Raw genomic sequence first — 23,873 nt, 5'->3', positions numbered from 1 at the left:
TGCTCTCTATAGTTAAAGAGTCTGTTTCTTGGTTTGCCTCTCTCTCTCTCCCTCTCTCTCTTTCCCCTTTGCTCATTTGTTTTCTTTCTTAAATCCCAAATATGAGTGAAATAATATGGTACCTATCTCTGACTGACCCATTTCACCCAGTATAACACTCTCTAGCTCCATCCATGTCATTGCAAATGGCAAAATGTCACTTTTTTCATGGCTGAGTAATATTCCATTATATATTGGAATTATATATTGCATTATATGTCACACCCTCTTTATCCATTCATCAGTCAATTGGCACTTGGGCTGCCTCCATAATTTGGCTATTGCAGATAATGCTGTTACAAACATCAGGGTACATGTATCCTTTTGAAACAGTATTTTTGTATTCCTTGGGTAAATACCTAGTAGTGCAATTGTTCTATTGTAGGGTAGTTCTATTTTTTTACTTTTCAAGAAACTTCTATACTGTTTTCCAGAGTGGCTGAGCCAGTATGCATCCCCACCAACAGGGCAAGAGGTCTCCCTTCTCTCCTTTTCCTCACCAACACCCAGTGTCTTTTGTGTTGTTGATTCCAGCTATTCTGACAGGTGTGAGGTGATATCTCACCACACTTCTGATTTGCATTTCTCTGATGATAAGTGATGTTGATAACTGTTAACTTTTTGATATGTTTATGTTTACCATACCGCATAGAGCTCTTTGCAGACACATATATATGTAATCTAAGATATTTTGATTTTCATATTAATTATGATCACTTTTAAATATTATTAAAAGATGCCCTTGCTCAAAGAATAGTTTCATATACCGCAGAGATAGAATGAAAAAAACATTATTTTTGCTTTGCATAATTTGTTCAAAATCTTCGATAGCATTATATTTACTGACCATTGTATTTCCTTTCAGGAAATACTTGTTAAAAACTGATCTAGCCATTCATTCAAACTCATAATGTACATTTTAGAATAATACACATTTTAGAAATGATAAAATGTAATTGGTATTTGTATCTCTTATGAAATTTTTCAACATTTATTCACTGGAGTAATCTCCCCTGTTCTGGAATAATAGCTTGGCAGGCCTCATAACTTTTCCACTCACTAATCTGTTACAGTCCTATAGCTATTGTGAGTTGTAAACATAGCAAGGTTAGAAATTAGACTGTCCAGTGCTCGGCTACAAAAACAAACAACAAATGAATATTTACTGAGCAACTATTAAATATCAATCATTGTTCTAAGCACCTGTGATATAAGTAAATAAAACATAAAATCCCATGACTGCAGAGCTTACAATCCAGAAGATAATCCAATCAATATATTTGAAAACATCTATTTCTGTCTATAGCAGTTAACTTGATCAGAACAACCCTTCCATTGAAAAAACCTAGGAAAGTTGGAGAATTACAATTATCTGTTTGAAGGGATCAGACAGCTACAAAAGCAGCTAAGACTTGAGGAGATAAATGGGTAGTGCAAACAAGTGAGCCTGACATTCAAGGCCTTTGTTTATTTGCAAGTAGAATCTGAGAGGCTATGAAACTGAGGAGAACTTTTGGGAACCTTATAGGATGAGGGAGACAAAGATTGAGCTTAGAGTCCATTAAGTGGATATGACCAGGAAATAGCCCTAAACTTTTAGATGGGACCCAAAAGGGCTAAAACTCGTGGAAAGGTAGACCAAAAATAAGTCACACAAAGACAGCAATACAGTTTCAAATCAGTTCAATACACACTGCCATAAGGTGATACGGTCTTAGATGGATTGCCCACCAGAAGCACCAGTAAATAATATCTGGAGGAAGATACATTTCAGACTCTCAAAACAGCTCCATGAGTTTTCAAAAACAATGTATGAAATCAAATAAAAAACTACTAGATAGACCAAGAGATAAAGCCCAAATACCTTAAGGAATAGATAATAGAAACAGACATACAGAATATAGAATAAAGTCCTTAGAATGAACTTTAAGATAACTAATATGCTCAAGAAAAGAAAGGATAAATTAAGTAATTTCAACCCAAAAATGCTTCTATAGACAATAGTAAAATGAAAATCAGAGCAAATGGAAAACAGATAAACACAAGAATTAAAATTAAGAATTCAATAGGTAAGTTTAGAAAATAGACCATGAAAGTACTACTGACATAGAAGATAGTTTAGTGGAAAGTATTAAGACTGAAAAAGGCAGAGGAAATGATTTGAAAAATACAGAACAGAGCATAAGAGACATGTAATATGGTAATGAAATCTAACACATGTATAACTGGAATTCCAAAGGAGAAGAGAGAGGAAATGAGGCAAAAAAAAACAATGTTTATAATGATATAATGACCAAGAGACTCCAAAATGATTCAAGGTTTCAAGCCACAGATTCAAAAAGCATAATAAAGTCTAAAGAGAATAAATACATAAACAAACAAAACCAAAAGGAAACAAAACCAACAGTGGGATCTTCATAGTAGAATTTGTGAAGACATGGGAAATTAAAATATTAAGAACAAAGAAAAATGATATATTGCATTCACAGGAGCAATAATCAGAACTGAAGTAATGAAAGCCAAAAGACTGGTAAATTTTTTTTCAGAAGTGAAAGGGAAATAAAAATATTTTCAGATAAAGAAAATTGAGATAATTCACCACTAGCAGACCCATACTAAAAGACATACTAAAAATACTTTTCTTCAGCCAGAAGGAAAGTAATCTCAAGTTGAAAGAAAGAAAATACATGATGGAATGAAGATCACTGGAATGTGTAACATATTGGTAAATCTGGATGAATACTGACTGTATAAGACAATAATAATTTCTTGTGCCTTTTATATATTTAAAGTTAAAGCACAAGAGGCAAGCATGTGATAAATGTAGTTAACGAGTTTAAAATTCTTGCAATTCCAGTGTCCAGAAAGAGATTAAAGTACTAATTTACGTGAGATTTTCGTAGCAAATTATGCATATTGTGATCTCCAGAGTAACCTTAAAAAGAATAATAATGTATAATGTATGAGCAACCAGAGAGAGAAGATAGAAAAACAACAAGAAAAGAAGACAATAAAGGAGTTTAAAAAAAAAAAAAAAAAAAGGAACAAAGAATAGGTTAGGCAAGGGGCGCCTGGGTGGCGCAGTCGGTTAAGCGTCCGACTTCAGCCAGGTCACGATCTTGCGGTCCGTGAGTTAGAGCCCCGCGTCGGGCTCTGGGCTGATGGCTCAGAGCCTGGAGCCTGTTTCCGATTCTGTGTCTCCCTCTCTCTCTGCCCTTCCCCCGTTCATGCTCTGTCTCTCTCTGTCCCAAAAATAAATAAACGTTGAAAAAAAAAAATTAAAAAAAAAAAAAAGAATAGGTTAGGCAAGCAGAAAACAAACAGGAAAATAGTATACAGATTTAAACTCAAATATAACAGTAATTATATTAAATACTCTTAGGTTAAATATTCAAATTCAAAGACTAAGATTTTTAAAATCTATAAGCTGCTTATAAATAACAACTTAACTCTTGGAGACAGAAAAGTAAAAAGTAAGGGGGAAATTGTCATACATAATCATCATGGTAGTTTTTTAAATATCACTCTTAGTAAATATAGAATAAGCAGACATATAGAAGACTCCAAATACATAATTATCAACTTTGATATAACTGAAATGTGAAAACTCCCCACTGTAAAACTACACAATATACATAGTTTTAAAGGTATACTGAACATGTAAAAAATGGACTATATGCCAGACTATAAGACTAGTTTCATCAAATTTCAAAGAACTGATACTATACAGAATGTGTCTTCTAAACATAGTGGAACTTAATTGGAAATCAATAATAGGAAAATAGCTAGAAAGTCCCCAAATGTTTAGAAGTTTAGTGATACACTTCTAAATAATACAGAAAGAATGGAAATTAGTAAATATTTTTAAACAATGATAAAAAGTACAGCATAACTTAACATCCAATGAAAATGTAACACATCAAAACTTATATTTTTAAAATTATATTTGAAAAAAATTCACATACTTGAATGTTCATGTTTAAAAAGGCTGAAAAGCAATGATCTATGCATTCATTTTTATAAGTTAAACAACAGCAATTTAAATTCCTAAAAAGAGGTAGGAAATTCTATAGAGCAAAAACAAATTATAGAAATAGAAAACGAACATACAATCGAAAGAATTAAACAAAAACCAAAAATTTCTTCCTTGAAAATACTAAGGAACTTGTTTAACCCCTTATAAAGATGATGATGAAGTAAGAGAGACATTACTAATATAAGGAATGAAAAAGAACATGTCATTACAGATTCTACAGACATTAAAAATGTAATAGGAGGACACTGTTAGCAACTTTGTGAAAATAAATTAGAAACTTATAAGAAATAAAAAATTTCCCAGAAAAATCCTACATATAAAACTGACCTAAGAAAAAATGTAAACTAGTCCTAAAACATTAAGATATTAAATCTATAATTATAATACCTCACACAAAGGAAACAGGCATAGATGGCTTTATTATGAATTCTTCTAACATTTATACAACATCAATATTATGTAAACAAACAAACAAACAAAATCAGTAGTAGTATATAAGCTCTTCCAGAGAATAGAGAAAGAGGAAATCTCTTTCAACTCAATTTACAAGGTCAGAATAACCCTGATATAAAATTCAACAAAGATATTACAAAAAAGAAAAACTAAAGACCAATCTCTCTCATGGACAAAATAAAAAATAACAAAATTAACAAAATATGAGCATACCAAATCCAACTACACACATATGAGATAATAGATATCACTAGGTTGACATCCAAGTGGCAAGACCCATGAAGCAGTTGACCACACTGTACTGAAGCTAAGGAGAGAAGTCAGGGCTGGGCAGATGGCTTCTGCAATTGTCTCCGAATAGTAACCACTTAAATTTTTACTAAATGAATATATAACAGGACTTTAAAGTGGAAGACTTCTTCTGGTCTCAGTTTCAGGCCTGTATTTTCAGGAGATGGATACTTGATACTAAAAGAAATATCAAATAAAAATGTAATTTTCCCAAATATTTGGTCTAGAGAAGGCTTCATTATACTTGGGCCCCTCATAGGGATGTTATAAATACTTTAATAGTATAAAAAAGATTAGAAAAGGAATAAAATACTTCTAATAAGGAAATTTTCTTGCTAAAAACTGCTTTCTTATTTTAGCATTTCATTTACTCTTTTTTTTTCAACTTTTTTTTTTTTTTTTTTTTTTTTTTTTTTATTTTTGGGACAGAGAGAGACAGAGCATGAACAGGGAAGGGGCAGAGAGAGAGAGGGAGACACAGAATTGGAAACAGGCTCCAGGCTCCGAGCCATCAGCTCAGAGCCCGACGCGGGGCTCAAACTCACGGACCGCGAGATCGTGACCTGGCTGAAGTCGGACACTTAACCGACTGCGCCACCCAGGCGCCCCTCATTTACTCTTTTGACATGGTATTCAAACACTCAACTCTGATTCTATGTAATGCTCACATAAAAACACCAACATAATTGGACTGTACTATTCCAGTGTTTGCTGATCACTTCTTCCTAGATTACTATAGAACTTACTGATGATTCATTTGGCGCTCAGTACATGCTACTTTGTAACTTTATTGTGTGCATCCTGCTTCATCTGCAATAAGAACCTAAATTTCTTAAGGGTCACATGGACTAGGTCATATACTCTTTTGTATCACCCAAAAATTTGTTAAGTGTATAATAAACTTTTTTTTTACAGTAAAGGTGGTGATTATGTTGAGAAGCGAGAACATTTAGTATAACTCATTTCTTTTTTTAAGTCATACTTAAATGTGATCAACTACTAAAAAAAAGAGATGTAAGATACAAAGTATACAGGCTTTGGAGAGGAAGCGTAGTTATACAGTGCTTATCCCGTAAGTAGTTAACTAAAGACAATTGTTATATGGGCATAAGTTTTAGACACTTATTTTTCACATGTCTGAGAGTTATAAGTTTTATAGAACTAACCTGTAACCACAATCAATTTAGATTATTTTAAGTTTTTGTTCACAATATCTTGCCACCTATATACAATATCAAAGGAAAGAACACTAGCATGTTCTATTACGAAAAAAATAAAATTCACAATTCATACCAACTATAGCCAGAGAATTAAAGATAAATTTAATTCACTCAATAAAAAAGAAAACTTTGAAGAGCTTTACTTTGAAAGATAGTATTACAGTCACAATACCATTTAAACAAAATTTCTTTTTGGAGTATTCTTTTTCCTCATCTGGGGCACTTAAAAAGTCCCAGAAATAAATGTATTTTTTGTCATATGCAGAAAAATTTATCTACAGTCCGGTTTTCTCTGGGCAATAAATATATAGTAATTAAAAAATAGTATTTTTTATAAGTATTTTTTATAAGTATTTACTATAAGTATATAGTAATTAAAAAATTAAACTGCTCCTTCTATGATTTCTAATATGTCTTTGGCTTTTGCATGCTGGTTAACCTCGCTCCCTTCATACTACCCTCACATCCAATTTTCTAAAAAGTAATGTGATAATTGGAATAAAAAGTATCCATTTCTCGGAGGCTTCACTTTCTAAAATTTATACCCTGTGAAGTAGGTTAGATAAATTCAGCCTCTAAATAATCTCTGTGCATATACACTGCCAAAATATACCACTGATTCTATCAGTTATTCAGGGAATTCTATCACAATTTAAACATCAATAGTTTTGAATGCTTGGCATTGTTGATGCAGGATGCTTGGATGATGCATCATGATGCATCAGATGATTCAAATCTGAAGGGGCCAGATGATTTAATCTAGACATCTCTAATTAAGGATGAATATCACAATCATCTGGAGAGTGTTTACAAATTATGGATTTTTTTTTTTACCAACCTAAAGAATCAACATCAAGACAAGCATGCTGTATTTTGGGGATTTTCCTGAGGTATTCTCACTTACAGCCCTCTTTAAGGTGCAACAGTTAGATTCAGACACAAAGAAAAAAAAACTTTAGGCATGTTTATAAAGACCATGAGGAATGGTAAATTCTTGAGGCTGATAATAGCTTTTATGATGTACAACAAGCATGAAGCAAATGAGTGAGAAAAATTAAATGCTTACTATTATACTAAAGAATGATGGTTGTCACATAGACAAAGGACAGCAGCTGTTAGGAACCTGAGGCTTAGGAAGTAGGTGTGTATGTCACTCCTTGCAGAGAGAAGAGAGAAATTCCACTTAACTTGTGGTAAGCAATAGTCACCTACACAGAGGAAGTGGTATGGGGGCACGTGCTAACCTGCCTTCATGTATCAACTGGCCCTAACTCTAGTCAATCTGAAATTTCCAATTCCTACCCTAGTAGCCTTTGATGGAAGGACTCTAAGACGGCACCTTGAGTTCAGTTTAAATAAATAAATAAAAGTCACTAAATACAACCAAGTATTTTAAAATGAAGGAAAAAAATCTATAATGGAAGTCAGCAGACATTTTTTTAATGTCTATTTATTTGTTTTGAGAGAGAGAGAGAGGGAGGGAGAGTGAGACAGAGAGAGACAGAGAGACAGAGAGAGACAGAGAGAGAGAGAATCCAAGCAGGATCTACACTGTGAGCACAAAGCTCAATGCAGGGCTCGAATTCATGAACCGTGAGATCATGACCTGAGCTGAAATCAAGAGTCAGATGCTTAACCGACTGAGCCACCCAGGTGCCCCAAAGCAGTGTTCTTCAAATGGTAGTCATTAGTTCAAAATTCAGACCATGAAGTCTGAGGTTTTAATGTTTAAATTAATGCACATTTTTTATCTATTCTATATCTGTGTTCATTTTAATATAATGTTTAATTATAAAACCATGTTTAACTTAACAAGTTGATGCCCTAAAAGCCATATCATGTTTTTCCTGTAGTCTTGAATACCACTGGGCAACACTGCTGACAACTACTGGCATATTAAAATGTGTATCCAGAGAAAATAAAATAAAATGATGCATCCTGAGAAGAAGAAGAAAGCATGCAAACTTTTGTCCTGTTGGTGGTTCTCATTAGCTTAGAAACTTAGTGTGGTCATTACATAATATAGCAAGAAGATTATGGCAAATAGTTCATGGTTTTAGTCTAAGGAAAAGAAAATATAACCTTTCTGGCCTCTTTAAGAAAGTTCATTAAAACTTAAAATTGATAGTGGGAAATTTTAGTAAATTTTCATTGCTTTTTTAAGTTCAGTGGGAGTAAGAAAAATTCATTCCCTCTGTAAATGCAAATTAAGTCACTGGGTGTGTGTCAGAAGGAAATTTCTTTTAGCCATACTATTTTCCAGTGACCTCTCTCTGAAAAAAGGTTTCTGTACTTTTCAGTTGCTGAGTTTTAGTCCTGTAACTACTATATATAATTTCTCATTTTAAAAGAATATTCAAGGGTATATTAGTAGCAGATAATCTCCCAAACCAAGCATGGATTTAGTTCATATATATCTTGAGTGCTGTTATTTTGCAAAAGGGTGCCTGGGTGATTAGATTCAAACCTGGAAATGCAATGTAAGAAATAATCTCCAGGATCTTTTTTTTTTTTTTTGGCAGATTAATGTTGCCTAATTCCAACACTTTTCTGGTCTACAAGATTTTACTTCCTGCATTATTAACTTAAAATACATTAAACACATTACATGAAAGATTTTTAAATGCAGTCCAGTGTGCTAAAGTTTGTGTTTCTAGTCCATTTAAAAATGTCCAAATAATTAGAAGGATTTTAAGGAGTTGACTACAATGCCGATTAAGTAGATTTCATCATTCAAAGATTATTATTAGGTTTAGGTATAAAATATATTTTCAACCACTCAATACATTTCTATATATGACATATAAATTCAATTATTCTAAAATCTGGAGGCTAACTGTGGCTTTAGGTACATCATAATAATACCAGCTTTTGGCCATAATAGATTAAATCAATTTTGAAATGTTAATATCCTTCTATGCACAGATAAATGCTTTTGAGATTTTTAAGGAAATCAGTCTGCTAGCATTTTCTGAATACTTCTTTGTGTCAGGTATTATGTTAGATACTAAGGTAACAAAGGTAACACCTGGTCCCTAGTCTCCAAGATCTCACAGTAAATAATAGTACAAAGCTTTATTATTTACCGAATGTTTTAACTTAGATGATTACATTTGGAGCTTCATTACAATCCTAGAAGTTATATAATATAAATACTTTTACCTTTAACTTATAGTTATTGAAACGTGGGCTTAGAGAATATTTTTCTCATGTATCTTTGTATAAGATTATCTAGCACACTAACGGGGAGCATAGTGGATCCTCAATAAATATTTGATAATGAGTGATGCGCTCAAGGTCACATAGCTAGTACCAGTAACACTAAAAATTAAACTCAGGTCAAGTTAATTCTAAGACCAAGAGGTCAAAGTATTACTATAGATAGTTTTGAGAGGTTGATTCAGGGCATCTGTTTGTACATCTCTCTGATGTAACTGATTCAACAACTTCTTAATATAGTAATTCTTGAGCTATGTATACATTTTTTTTTAAGGTAGAATGGCATGCATGCCAGGAGAAAAAGTCTATTCATTGTTCTAGTTTTAGCATCCACTCTTGAGGGAGAGGAGGCAGCAAAGAAATGGAATTATAGAGCTCTAGCATCCAGGTCAGCAATATGGATGGTTAGGGCACTGGCAAGTATTATCAGACTGAAATTATCAGCCTGCTTAAAAAAACAAAACTAAACTAAAAAAAAAAAAAAAAACAAAAAAAAAAACACTTATTGTGTGCTCAAAAACACGAATAATCCAAATCTCAATCTTGAATCAGAATTAACCAGGTTAGCCTCAGACCAGTGTAACTAGATTTCCTGGAAGGACTAGATATCTCAACTTTCCAAAATGGAACAACAATAAAATCTGAAATAACATGGTTCTGCATTAAGAACTAAAATGAATTCACCTGAATTTTAGTGTCAGTTATTGGGGTTATTTCATTTGTGTTTAAATGAGTTTTACAATAAATTTTTATTGAAAGGCAATTTACAGGATGTGCGGGCTCTGGATGTCGAAATGCTGTGTGTCTTTGGGAAAATCATTTCTATAGCTGGGCCTGTTTAGTTATTATAAAATACCAGGGCTAGACTTAAACAAAAAACAAAACCAAACCTCAAATATACCAGGGAAACTCATATTCAGTAAATTTTGGACAGTGAAAAATAATATTTATTGAACCCTTACTATGTGGCAGCATTGCTCTGAGTACTCTCGTTGTATTAAAACATATAATTTTCAAACACACCTGAAGTACAACCATATTCTCCCATTTCATAGATGAGGAATCTGAGGCAGCAGAGCTCCAGAACTTCTTGAGGCTTACAGAGCCAATAAGTAGTAAACATGGGATTCCAGCCTAGGCAGTCTAGTTCTAAAGCCGGTCCTGTGCCATACTGCCTCTGTAGACAACAAGAGTTAATCGAGTGCAACGGCTCAATTGATGGCTACCTTTTACTGAGTTGTTACTATCTGCCAGACATTGAACTACCTTATGTTTGTTATTGCATCTGATCCTTACAGAAACAATAATCTTTGAAGTAGTTGTTATTATACCTATTTCACAGGTCAGGAAACTGACTCTGAATTTAAAAATGCATGGTCACTGTCAGAGGTAGCGGCAGGCTGAGATTCTAACCTTGTTTGCTCTTTGCTTCTAATGCCTCTATGCTTAACCAATGTGCAATATTAGGATGCTTTGTTAGAAATATGCTACTTTTGGAGTTGGAACTCATCATATACATTTTGAACTTCAAAAGAGTTTTGGTGGGGTGGGTTTCAAGAGGAAAAGATGAGTTAAAAAAAATTATATAACGTGAAGGGGTTACCAATTTATATAGAAGTATTTGAATTTTCTGAAGAAAAACAATCAACCCAATAAAATGTGAGGATTAAAAAGTAGATGACACATTAAAAATAATAGTAAGATGATTGTTCAATTGAGGTTTCACATTGGAGTTTGAGAGAATTAACTTTCTTTTCTCAGATTAAATGCAAGCATCTCCTTAACTGACACAACTGAATTATTCCACAAACACAAGTTTGGCAAAGTTTTATACAGGGTTTTAAGAGCAGCTAGGTCATTAAATAAAAAACTCAAAAAATTTCCTCTTCTTAATTCTAAATGGTGGTCCCATCAGATCCAATTTGAAATGCACTGGCAGAGCTCAACATATAAGTTGATGCTTGACTGGCTCAGGAGTCAAGGGACTTTAACACCATGTGTGGATGCACAGCGCATATTTTAGTATCTTCAGGGAAAAAAAAAAAAACCAAAAAACCAGACAAACTGAAGCAGGAGGAAAGCCTGTCTGTAACTGATTATATTACATTTGTACAACACGGTATTACCCCATCACTTCCAAAGAATCTACAATTGATAGTAAACAAATGAAATGCTATGGAGTCCTCTTAAAAGCAACAGCAATAATGACAAACATGTAAAACTAAGCAGCTAATCAGTATCCACATCGATAGTGAGAAATAACAATAATATATAGGTAATGCTTTTCCATGAAATACTAAGCAGTCTTAAGAAAATAAAACCATAATACGTGGCTTTTGAGAAGAAATTTTAAAAGGCTTTATACGTATAATGTTAGAGTATATATAAATATAAACATTTAAATATATATTACACACCTTAGGAATATAAAGCATATGCATATTATGTATACACACATGTATATATATTTGTGTATTATATATAATTTCTTAGTTCTAAGAGGGAAAGAAATCTAATTGGTCAAAATCAGTCATAAAATTTTAACCATGTTTCTGCAAAAAACAGCAGTGCCAAAGGGTAATGCATCGCTAATGGTTTCCAGTGGAATAAATAGCTACTCTGACGTCAAAACTTTGTTACACTCCAATAACTGGCTCACTTGGGGTTTCAGGTACAGCAAGTTACATGTCAGTTTTAAATAAAGTTATAAAAATAGAATGCCTGGTGAACCATATTGTCGCTATGCAACCTGATACGTTATGATTTATATCCAATAAAATGTTAACAAAGGTGATAGATTATACCAAAATAGTATCTGGTGGTGTAGGATGCCCTGCTCCTTAAATTTCAGATTTAAAAAATACTGTATTTTATTTTGTCTGGACCTAAAGTGGTACACAGCTGAGTTATTCACTGTTAGCACAGTGTCAAATTAGAAATATTTACATATCTCAAAGACAAAGTGATTCATACACTGGTAAATCTCCCTTGATAGGTATAATGATGATATTTTAACCAAGGACTTAGAGCAATAGGACAGTGAGTCTACAGAATGCCAAAGGAAGGGGGGGGCTTATTATGTTAGCTCATATAGGAATATCAGTCTCCTTTCGGAAATGATACTGCTCAAATAAATACAGGAATTCCAATCAAAATAGAGCAACTGTACAACCTTACCCTAGAACCAGATTTGGAACTGGTAAGTTGAAAACACCTGAAGGGTGTGCTCTAATTATGTATTATATTTAATACTGAAAAGATGCTAATTGAAACAGTTTATTTCAAAGCGAGTGCAAATCAGATCTTATAAGGTTGGAACAATCCATCAAACAGACCATGCACAATCAGAATGATAATAGTTTTTCTATACCAGTGTCTTGCTATGCACTGCATAGAGGATATATTTGTGTAAAGAAAGAAGAAAAAATTTCTGTTTCAGCAACAATATTTACTAATATATCAAAACAAAGTAATATTTATTTAAGTGATAGATGAAGACAATGATTTTTACGAAAGAAAATATTTGAATTGTGTTATTCAATTATTATTTCTATATTAAAATAAAAAATATTTTATTCTTATAGTAGACACTTTTAGAACAGTGCCTTATCCATGAACTATCACCTAAATCTATACATAGTTATTATTTAATCTATCTGTATGTATTCTATTGCCTTGTTTTTCCTTACTTTGCATAAGAGAGGCAAGGAGCAGAAGATTTAGACACAAAAATCTCAGCTCCACTATTTACCAAATATTGACTTCAGCCAAGTTAGGGGAGCTCTATGAGTTGTCTTCCTCCATACATGCAGAAATAATAATTAAATGAACTAATGTATATAAAATCTCTAGAACAGTGCTCCTCACATGCAATATTCCAGGCACCGTTCTATGCTACTGAGAATCATCAGCAAACAAAACAAAGAATTCTGTTTCATGGAGTTGATAGTCTGGAAGGGGTAGGGAATGAGAATACACATTTTAAATAAGTAAATTATATAGTTTAATAGGTAATAAGTAGCATCAAAAAATACAAAATACAATAGGAAAGAGTAAGATCAGAAGTGCTGGGTTGTGATTTTAATAAAGTAGTGAGGTAGGCCTCATTGAGAAGATGATGTTTGTTTAAGGAGGGAAAAGAAGAGGGAAAACATTCCAGGTAAAGGAAATATCTAATGCAATCCCTTTAATTCAGAGGCATGCTTGGTAATTTCAGGAATAGCAAGGAAGCAAGAATGACCAAAGCAAAATGATGAAGGGGCAGAGAAGTAAAGAGGAGGCTATACATTGTAGGGCTTTGTAACCTACTGTTAAGTTCTTCATTTTTTTGTAAAATAGCTACCATTGCAGAGTTTTGAGCGAAGGAGTGGCATAACCTGATTTTTGTTTTAAAAGGATCATTAATGTTTGCTGTGTTGAGAATATACTGAGGAGACAAGAAGATTGGGTAAGAGACTATTGCAGTGATTCAGGTAAGACATGGTAGTTAGGAATAGAGCGGTAGCAGTAGAGGTGGTGCAGTCTAGGTATTCATTTATAATATATTGTGAAGTTAAATGGAGGAGATGTAGGCTGAGAGAGGAAGGGAGAAATCAAGGATGTCTACAAGGATTTTGGCCATACCTATTGGAAGGATGAGGAAGGACATAAATAAAGCAGGTTTTGGGTGAAGATCAGGTGTTCAATTAGTCACATTAAATCTGAGGTCTCATCATATATGCAAGTAGAGATGTCAAGAAAGTATTTAGGTATACACGTCTAGAGTTCCAGAGAGAATATTGATATGAAGATAGTTTTTGAGGCCATTAGACTTGGTGAGCTTACTAAGGGTGTGAAACTAGACAGAGAAGAGAACCACAGAACTCCAATACTAATACCAAATTAGGAAAGCTGATGAAATTATGATTGACAATGTATTTATGTTTAATATTTATTCATTGCAATAATAATAATTTAGATTAGGATGCTCCCCAGATACAATATTTAGGGCTTCATGTGCATGTCTAGACTCCAAATAGGAGATAATATTGAGAGGCCCAAAGGATTGACAATTTCATTTATTCACTGCCTCTTTCATGCTTTTCTCAAAGAAAGTTCTTTCTCTCTACCTTTCTGTGATATAAGTAAGCTTCTACCAGCTAAGGTGGAAGACTTCATCATTACATTCCATATAGTACTAATCTGGTTGAATAATTCAGACCTTGTAAAGTCAGGGAATTCACAAGGGAAAGTGGGAGGGGAGGTGTGCAGGGAATGAGGATCCTACCTGCCTATGAATCAAAAATAGGGCTTGGCCTGACCTTAACATACATAGACCTTAAAATATCTGTTTTGTTTAGCCACTGTTTTCTATACCATTAGCTATCTTTGGTAATTTGTACTTACTCATTCCCAGCACATATAGAATTCATTTCACAAAGTCTCTGATTGGCTTATTACGTATTTTACAATTGTTTTGATTACCACCAATTACAGAGGCTTGTATATTAGATGGTTGATATATTATAGCTATTATTATTGATGCAAAGCATTACTACAAGTAAATCCTTAGGTGAGTAAGAAGGATTCTTTTCTCCATATACAATGCTTACACCAGGTCATATCCTTCTGTAGTCAATATTTACAACTTAAATGTTACACAAAATCTGTGAGATCATATAGCCTAACTAAGCCCTTACCATACAGATAAGGAAAGAAATTCAAAGAGAGCCAGTAGTTTGTCCAAGTTCAAATAGTTAACTAGTAGAAGAACCAAAGTCTATTCAGAATTGAAGTCTACCACAAGAGACTGTGAACAGGGTATGAAAAGGAATATATTAAAGAGACTGTATTCTAGGGTATGCTAATCCTTTACATCTTTATTCTCTTAATATGCAGAACAAAATCTTGGTACACAATGATTTTTCTTGGTTCCTACAAACAATTGATCCTTGACTTGATCAATAACTAGGTGACATGTAACCACAGGATCTGAGACGACAGTGCCGTGAGGTTCGTTACCAGAGAGGATATTCTTAAGCAGGGTCCTCAGTCTACACTGATTTTTGAGTAGTTGCAAACCAAAAACAAAACAAACAAACAAACAAACAAAAAACAAAACCAAAAACCATCCAGATAACCACTAATTCTATTGCTCTAATTACCAATGTACAAAAAATTCTACTAAAACAAATGGAAAAAATGGTGAGATATTAATGTTGATTATCAGATACTAAGCAGTAATTTAGGTCAAGAAAAAAAAATAAATTGTATGAATAGTAACAGAAATACAATAATAGTCTATGAGCAATATTATTCAAAATATTATATTACAGAATTGGGCTGAATGAAACACTTTCACATTTTTTTTAAAGTTTATTTTGACAGAGACAGAGTGAGAGAGCGGGGGAGGGCAGAGAGAGAGAGGGAGAGAAAGAACCCAAGCAGGCTCTGCATTGTCAGTGCAGAGCCCAATGTAGGGATTGAACTCATGAACTGTGAGATCATGACCTGGGCCAAAATCAAGAGTCAGATGCTTAACCGACTGAGCCACCCAGGCGCCACAACACTTTCACATTTTTTAAAAGAATTTACTTCTCACAGTGTCAGTCACACGATTTGAACGGGGATTACAACAGTAGGGACTCAACCAGCTGTGCAACTTAGGCAAAGTCATGAGAATTTTTTAGGCCTGTTAAGATTCTATGTGGTTAAACGGAGCTTAGAATTTAAGTGTAAAAAATTAACTGCCATGTGTGTAGCACTGTGCCGAGCCCTAAGGAAGAATCACATGAGGCATATTATGTGTCTTTTGCTTTCAAGGCATTTACCATCTTCTTAGGGGAATGATACATTCTGTTGACATTAAAGGTCAATATAAGTCAGAATATAACTGTGCATTTTATGTGTAAAGGTTGGATGTCTATTGAATTCTAGAAACTGGGCAAGGTACTATACTGGAAATATGAAAATACATGGACAGTGCTTCCTAATGAGAATAAATACAATTAAGAATACAAAATGATTAATTATACAATGGTATTTCAAAACTCAGAGACAGCTAAATTCTTTATATAAAAAGGAATCAAAACATATATTCAGGTTTCAGTAAAATAGAAGTCTAAAAAAGAGATACATGTATATATATATACATATACATATGTATATATATATATATATATATATATATATAATTTTCTCTGTAGTTTTAGTCTTTATCCAACTCTCTCCTTGACTATAAGACTAAATTTTATTTCATCAATGTCATCTATGCCTATAAGACCAACAGGTAAAAGGCATGACAATAAAATATGAACTATAGAGAGTCTCATTTTAGATTATTACATCTAACTTTACAGAAGTGGGTATACTTAGTAAGTTTTATCATATGTAAAATGAATCAACTACATCTCTTAATATTTTGCTAATAGGAGGCTAATTTCCAGAGTATGGGAAGACAGAATGTCACCATATTCTCCTGGGGTGGGGGGTGGAGGGGAAGGAAATATCAAAGCATATATACCATGTTCAACTAGGAGCACCAAATTTCAAAAGATACACTGACCAAGAGGTCAATGGGGAAAAGCATTTGGAGGTCAGGTTAAGAGATCAAAAATGGAAGGAAGTAGAAATAATGACCTAAAAAGAAAAAAAAAAAGTTCAAATATAAAGACTGAGGCACTCAAGAACATTAAAAATATTAAAATTTCAAGACTTGTATGAAATTGCACATCAAGTTCCTCTTTGTGGATACAGTTCTGAAGTTTCACGTGTGGGAAACCAGGAAGACTGATATTTTGAAGACTCTGAATAGATAGATAGAGCCCAGTAAAGGCAGACAGAAAAGCAGATGGCTTTTGCACTAAGCCTGGCTAGAGATGATGCAGCAGTAGAGATGGTGAGAAGTGGCTGAATTAGACAAGAAGTATTAGTGAGGGAGAGGAATTGTGGATGACTTCTTATTTTTTGACCCAAGCAATTGGGTACTAATTCTGAGACAAGAAATAGAGGATGATTTTGGTGGGGATGAAAAAATATTTCAGGTTTGGCCATGTTAAAGTGGTGATTTCAAGTAGCTAATTAGACTACACCTGAATTTAAACCTTGAGTTTAGGAGAAAGGTCAGGGATGAAGATGAATTGTAGAGCATCATTGAAGAGCCGACTTTGGAGGTCAAGGAATCAAACTCTGAAAGGATGTAGATAGACAAGAAGGCTAGGGACACTCCAAAACTAGAAGTCTGGTAGAGGAGGAGAAGACCAAGAAGTGGCATTAATAAGGAAAACCAGTGCCTTTGAGGTCATACAAGCCTAGAAAAAAATATTCTATCAACAAGGAAGAAGTGGTTATTTCAGTAAAGTCATGAGGACAAAAAAACCAATGGGAGTGGTTTAAGGAGCAAATGGGAAGTGGACAATTGGAAGGAGTAAATATAGACAACTTTTTCAAGCAGTTTTGCTGGAAAGAGATGAGAAAAATAAAGCAAAGCTGTAAAGAAATTTGGGGCCAAGAGAATTTTTTTAAATTGTGATATTAAAAATGCTTGTTTACTGATGAGGGTGTATCATAGAAGGGGAGAGACTGATAATGCAGGGAAGGGAAATTTTCAAGAGCAAAATCCTTGAGAAGAAAAAGAGAGTGGGGTTCAGTGCTTGAGGCCTACTTTATAAAAAAGTACTTCTCCATTACAACTATAAGGAACAACAGTGGACAGATACAGATACAGGTAAGATGGTGGGGCTGATGGGAGAAATTTGAAACAGTTCATATTTTATTTCATCCTTTTTATCTGTACCTGGCAAGTCAGTGGCTGAGAGGGAGAGAGGAAAAAGGAGCTAGGATATAAGAAGAGTGGAGGTATGAAAATACCTAAGAGAATGGAAATTTACTGGCAGTAATATTGTCCCTTTGAAATTAGCGATGCTGTCTTTGTTAGCAAAGATATCAATACTTCCCCTTTCCTCTCATCAATGCTTCTATTCCTATTCTCTACTATATATTATCCTTAGCACTTGATAATATATATATTACCTCCCACTAAAATGTATGCTCTATGAAGGAAAGGATTTTTGTATTTTTTGTTTACAAATACAGTTCCAGCACTCAGACCATGTTTACCACATAGTTGATAACCAGTAAGTATCAATTAATTGAATGAATTTATGGTAATAAATTTGAGATTTGTCCACCCAGTAAAATTATATTCCTTTCTCTAATAAAGCTCAGTTGCAGCTGTGGAGTTGGGAGTTAGGTGGGTTTAGAGAAATTCGGGGGTAATGAGAGGCAATATGACAGAGGAAGAAAGGGAAAATGATGAGTAATGACTTGAAGTGGATGATGAACAGTGAAACAGAATAGTAGTCATTGGATGTCAACTAGAGGTCGGAGGTCACCAAGCAGCTGAAAGTTGGCAGGTGTATTTTGGGGTAGGGGATCTAAAAGGACAGAAAGTGATGGTCAGAAAGTAGAATGTTTGAAATGAAAATTTTAGAGATCTAGGGTATGATCATGTGAGTGATGGCTGAGGTGGGATAAAAGAAAAAATCATTAGAGTTAAGGAAGCCAAGGAACTGAGACAGCAGGATGTTGAATGGAATTCATCGCGGAGACTGGTTAGTAACATATTTCTAATATTGATTCCTGGAGTACCAGGTACCTTGTGTATATGAAGCATCTAGGACTTTTGTCAGTTATTACAAGGAAAGTCTATTCCAGCATTATATTACTTCTGATGGCATAAAGAATCTCAGAGCCCTGGAGTAATGACTCAGATAGACAAGAAAATTAATGGCCTAGCAAGAATAAAATTAACCTTCAACAATGACTTGAGAGAGAAGTTTATGAGTTTGGAGTTAGCTGAAAGCCTTGGTCTCCTTAAAGCTAAAAGCTTTATTAATTATAAAATTTATGGCTAAGAGGGTTATGTGTAAAGAGTGAAGCAAAACTCTGACCAAAATGGGAAGTTTCTAATTTAGTAACAGGGGGCTAGGCCAAAAAATGATCATTCTCATTTACCCCTTTGCTAGAGAATAGCAGACACAGCAGGGTAGGACCATGGTATGAAAAGCAAAAGGACTAATTTCTCTATCTCTTCAAATTTGCTTCAAATATTAGTAGGAATATCAGGATCTGCATTACTGAGAAGCAAATGAGAGGTTAGAAAGTCATAGAGCCTTAGAGAACAAGTTATATTTCACATGTGACTATGGGGAGGCTTTAAAAGGACAAAAGAAAACTCCAGATCTGATACTTTTGATTCAAGAATCACCCTTTCCCCAAAATATCCGCAGAAACTCCTGAAGCTCCTCTCTTACACCCCACACACAAATAATGCAAGTGGGACAGGAAAGTGAAGAGCTAAAACTGACAAGGTGGTTGACCTGAAACATTTTATTAGTGATGCAGAAATAACAATGTTTTGAATGCTACTGACAAGTCAAAGGTCACTGATAACAAGAGAGAAGATCTTTTTCTGGCAGGTGAAGAGCAGAGTTGAAGGGGATTTTCTGGACAAGAAAACCAATGAAGAGAAGGCTGCTTTGGCCTTTGAATCAATAATTAATTTTGCTGCATCAGCCATGCCTGCTGCCCAGAAAGTTACATAGTTAGGTTCCTCTACTCATACTTTTATGAGCAAGAAGAAAATGAAGCAACTGATGTAGGGGAAACATCATGTTTTAACGGAAAAAAAGTTTTAAAATATCTCATTAGTGTCGTACCAAATCAGTGCAACATCACATGACAACATCATTTGTTTAATAGGGCAAGGCAGCTAAATTACACAACATATTAATGTGCATGATGATGAGCATTACCTGTCTAATGATGTAAAGAAGGAACTTACCCATTAATGAACACTTACTGAATCCCTTACAAAATGCAAAGCAATAAGGAAATAATAAATTTAAGAAGCATAAGATTTTTCCCCACAGAAAATATAATGTAATTTAGGAAATAATATACTTATATGCTATAATACAATATTAGGTAGAATACCAGAGGAGTATTTCAATTTTTAGTTAAGTACCTAATGTATGAGGGTTGCTAAAAGTAGTAATTCTAATTTTTATTCACCTAATAATAAAGCCTCAAAATATATGAAGCAAAAACTGATAGAACTACATGAAGAAAAAAATAAACCCACAATGACAGAGATTTCAGCAAAAAAAGCTACAGACTTCATATTAGGGTGACCATGAGTGAATTTTTACTTCCTTCTTTGATTTTAAAATCCATCAGTTTAATTGCTTTTGCAATAGAAAAGTAAACTGAAATTAGAAAAGTTATATAACATTAGTTAGCTTCTCAGGGTAAAAAGTATCACGCTTTGAATTTAAAACCATCTGCAACTGATCCATTCCCAGATGAAACGCCTTATTTTTCAATTTATTCAATATCACGTATCTATCAAATCCTTTCATACACCACTGTTTTAAACAATGAGGATTGAAAAACACCCTTACATCAAGTTATTCACATGTAGTAGGAGAGACAAACAGGCAAAAGCTCTACAATACAATAAATGTTATGAAAGAGGTAAGAAGTAGATGCTAAGGGAACACATGCCAGGTATGTGATCTGGACTTGGGAAACCAAGGAAGGCTTGCAAAGAGCAGTAGGAGTTTACCAGGTGTAGGAGCAGGAGAGGGGTTCTGGATATAATCAACACAAGGGACTGCAGGCTGGAATAAAAGGAGAGGTGATAGGGATGGGGTGTAGACAGACTCATAAGTGGCTTTCAACTTCTGACAAAAGGATTTTGAATTTTATTCTTAAAAGATGAGAAACCACTGAGTAACCTGATGAGATTTACAGAATAAACTGGCAAGTATTCTTTTTCAAATACTCTCATTGTTGTCTTCAACAATAAATATAAATATAAATTACCAAGAATTTGATAGAAGCTATTTTCAAACTCAAAAATATCATTTTGAATAGGTGAATGTCTTTTTAATTATTATTACAGTTACCTATTTTAATTTACTTTAACTAGCCATTGTTGGTTAAAATAAGCTGCTTAACAGCTTTCGTTTGATTATTTTTCTGGTTGATTTCAACCCCTTGGGTGACTTGTTAGTAAATGATTTGGAAATAAAAAGTGACGCAAAAAGCCTTGAAAAGCCTTATTAATTGTTAACTCACTTTACCTTTAAGCCACCTGCTGTACCTCTAAAAGTTGATTATGGGACAAAGACGTCAGCAACCCAATAAGGAGAGAATGAGTTTTTAGTTCCGGATTTGCAACATGGTATTTTCTTTCCCCCCAGGAAGCTCTGTTCAAATTACCAATCAATCTGAAAATGTTGTCAGGTTCTGGCCTTATATAAGGCTTGATCTGTGGGTCAAATTATAAAAGATGCTAACTGATATTTATAGCATAAAAGTATGAAGCAACTCACTTCACAAACCAGTGAAAGGTATACAGAAATAAACATACTTCTTTTGAAAAGTTCCTTTTCATGAACAAATTTAATATCCTGAGAAATTAGGAAAACCAGTCACAAAACTAAAAATTAAAACTATATTATTATAAATTGTACAATTGTGACAATATTTACCACAATTTAAAATATGCATACTTTTTAATTCACATATTCCATTTTCAATAAGTTTCCTACTAAAAAATTATAGATATGTACCAAGTTATGTGAAGAATATGTCCACTGTGGATAACTTAATGTTAAAATTATTAATGAGATCTTTTACATTCTCTTTTCTACACTAAGTTTTGAAATCCAGTATATATTTTACACTTACAGCATATCTCATTTCAAATGCAAAATTTCATCAGAAATGTTCAATCTGTATTTAGATTTCATAAAATGCAGGTGAAAAAGTAGATTCATATGCCCATGTTACTCCAAAAACATTTAAAAGCTTTCCAATAATTAAAAAAAATGTTCCAATAATTAAGTACTGAATTTTTAATTTAAATTAATTAAAATTAAAAATTCAGTTACTCACATGAGCCTCATGTTAAATGTCTAATAAGCTGTCACATGTGGCTAGTGGCTACCCTATTGGACAGTGCAATTCTTGAAAATGGTCATCCTTGCTCATAGACATCAGCCATGTGCATCACTAATGTATCTTAGTAGGAAATGTGAGCTTGACTGAAAGGGGTCCCCCCAAAATACCATAAAAGCCCCAGGTCAGTTTTCCCTGGTTTTCATGATAATAGAAGTACTACTGGCCATAGTTATAAATCTGTTGATTACGCTTTTTCGATTATGTGATGTGACACTTAAACTGCACTGATACTTAAGTATGTGATACTTAAACTGCACTTATTAATTGCTATACTTTTAAAATCATGTAATGCTATGGATGCAAAAATTCTCAAGAAGATACTAGCCTAGCCAACCGGATACAATAATACATTAAAAGAATTGTTCACCACGATTAAGTGGGATTTATACCTGGGATGAAGTGCTGGTTCAATATCTACAAATCAATCGATGTGATACATCACATTAATAAAAGAAAGAATAATAACCACATGATCCTCTCAATAGATGCAGAGAAAGCATCTGACAAAATACAGCATCCTTTCTTTTTTCTTTTTTTTTTTTTAAATTTTTTTTTCAACGTTTATTTATTTTTGGGACAGAGAGAGACAGAGCATGAACGGGGGAGGGGCAGAGAGAGAGGGAGACACAGAATCGGAAACAGGCTCCAGGCTCCGAGCCATCAGCCCAGAGCCTGACGGGGGGCTCGAACTCACGGACCGCGAGATCGTGACCTGGCTAAGTCGGACGCTTAACCGACTGCGCCACCCAGGCGCCCACAGCATCCTTTCTTGATAAAAACACTCAAGAGAGTAGGGATACAAGGATCATACCTCAAAATCATAAAAGCCATATATGAAAGACCCACCACTAATATCATCCTCAAAAGGGAAAAACTGAGAGCTTTCCCCCTAACGTCAGGAACACGACACAGATGTCCACTCTCACCAGTTATTCAACATAGTATTGGAAGTCCTAGCCTCAGCAATCAGACAACACAAAGGAATAAAAGGCATCCAAGTCAGCCAGGAGGAGGTCAAACTTTCACTCTTCACAGATGACATGATACTCTGTATGGAAAAGCCAAAAGATTCCATCAAAAAACTGCTAGAGCTGATCCATGAATTCAGCAAAGTTGCAGGATATAAAATCAAGGCACAGAAATCAGTTGCATTCCTATACACCAACATGAAGCGACAGAAAGAGAAATCAAGGAATTGATCCCATTTACAATTGCACCAAAACCCACAAAATACCTAGGAATAAACCTAACCAAAGAGTGAAAAATCTATACACTAAAAACTATAGAAAGCTTATGAAAGAAATTAAAGAAGACACACAAAAAAGGAAAAATATTCCATGTTCATGGATTGGAAGAACAAATATTGTTAAAATGTTGATACTACCCAAATCAATCTACATATTCAATGCAATCCCTATCAAAATAACACCAGCATTCTTTACAGAGCTAGAATTTGTATGGAATCTAAAATTTTTATGGAACCAGAAAAGTCCCCGAATAGCTAAAGCAATCCTGAAAAAGAATACCAAAGCTGGAGGGAGGCATCACAATTCCGGGCTTCAAGATGTACTACAAAGCTGTAACCATCAAGACAGAATGATACTGGC

The 23,873-nt window shown here is 34.0% G+C and overlaps 1 protein-coding gene across 2 annotated transcripts in view; it reads right to left on the bottom strand.

Annotated features, from left to right (window-relative positions):
- METTL15 (methyltransferase like 15) overlaps positions 1-23,873 on the bottom strand; it is a 211,540-nt gene that overhangs the window by 71,768 nt on the left and 115,899 nt on the right. The window lies entirely within an intron of this gene.

This window comes from Prionailurus bengalensis, chromosome D1, assembly GCF_016509475.1.
Source record: "Prionailurus bengalensis isolate Pbe53 chromosome D1, Fcat_Pben_1.1_paternal_pri, whole genome shotgun sequence".
NCBI classification, from domain to species: Eukaryota; Metazoa; Chordata; class Mammalia; order Carnivora; family Felidae; genus Prionailurus; species Prionailurus bengalensis.
The sequence above is the reverse complement of the archived record's forward strand: the minus strand, read 5'-3'. Positions and strand labels throughout refer to the sequence as shown.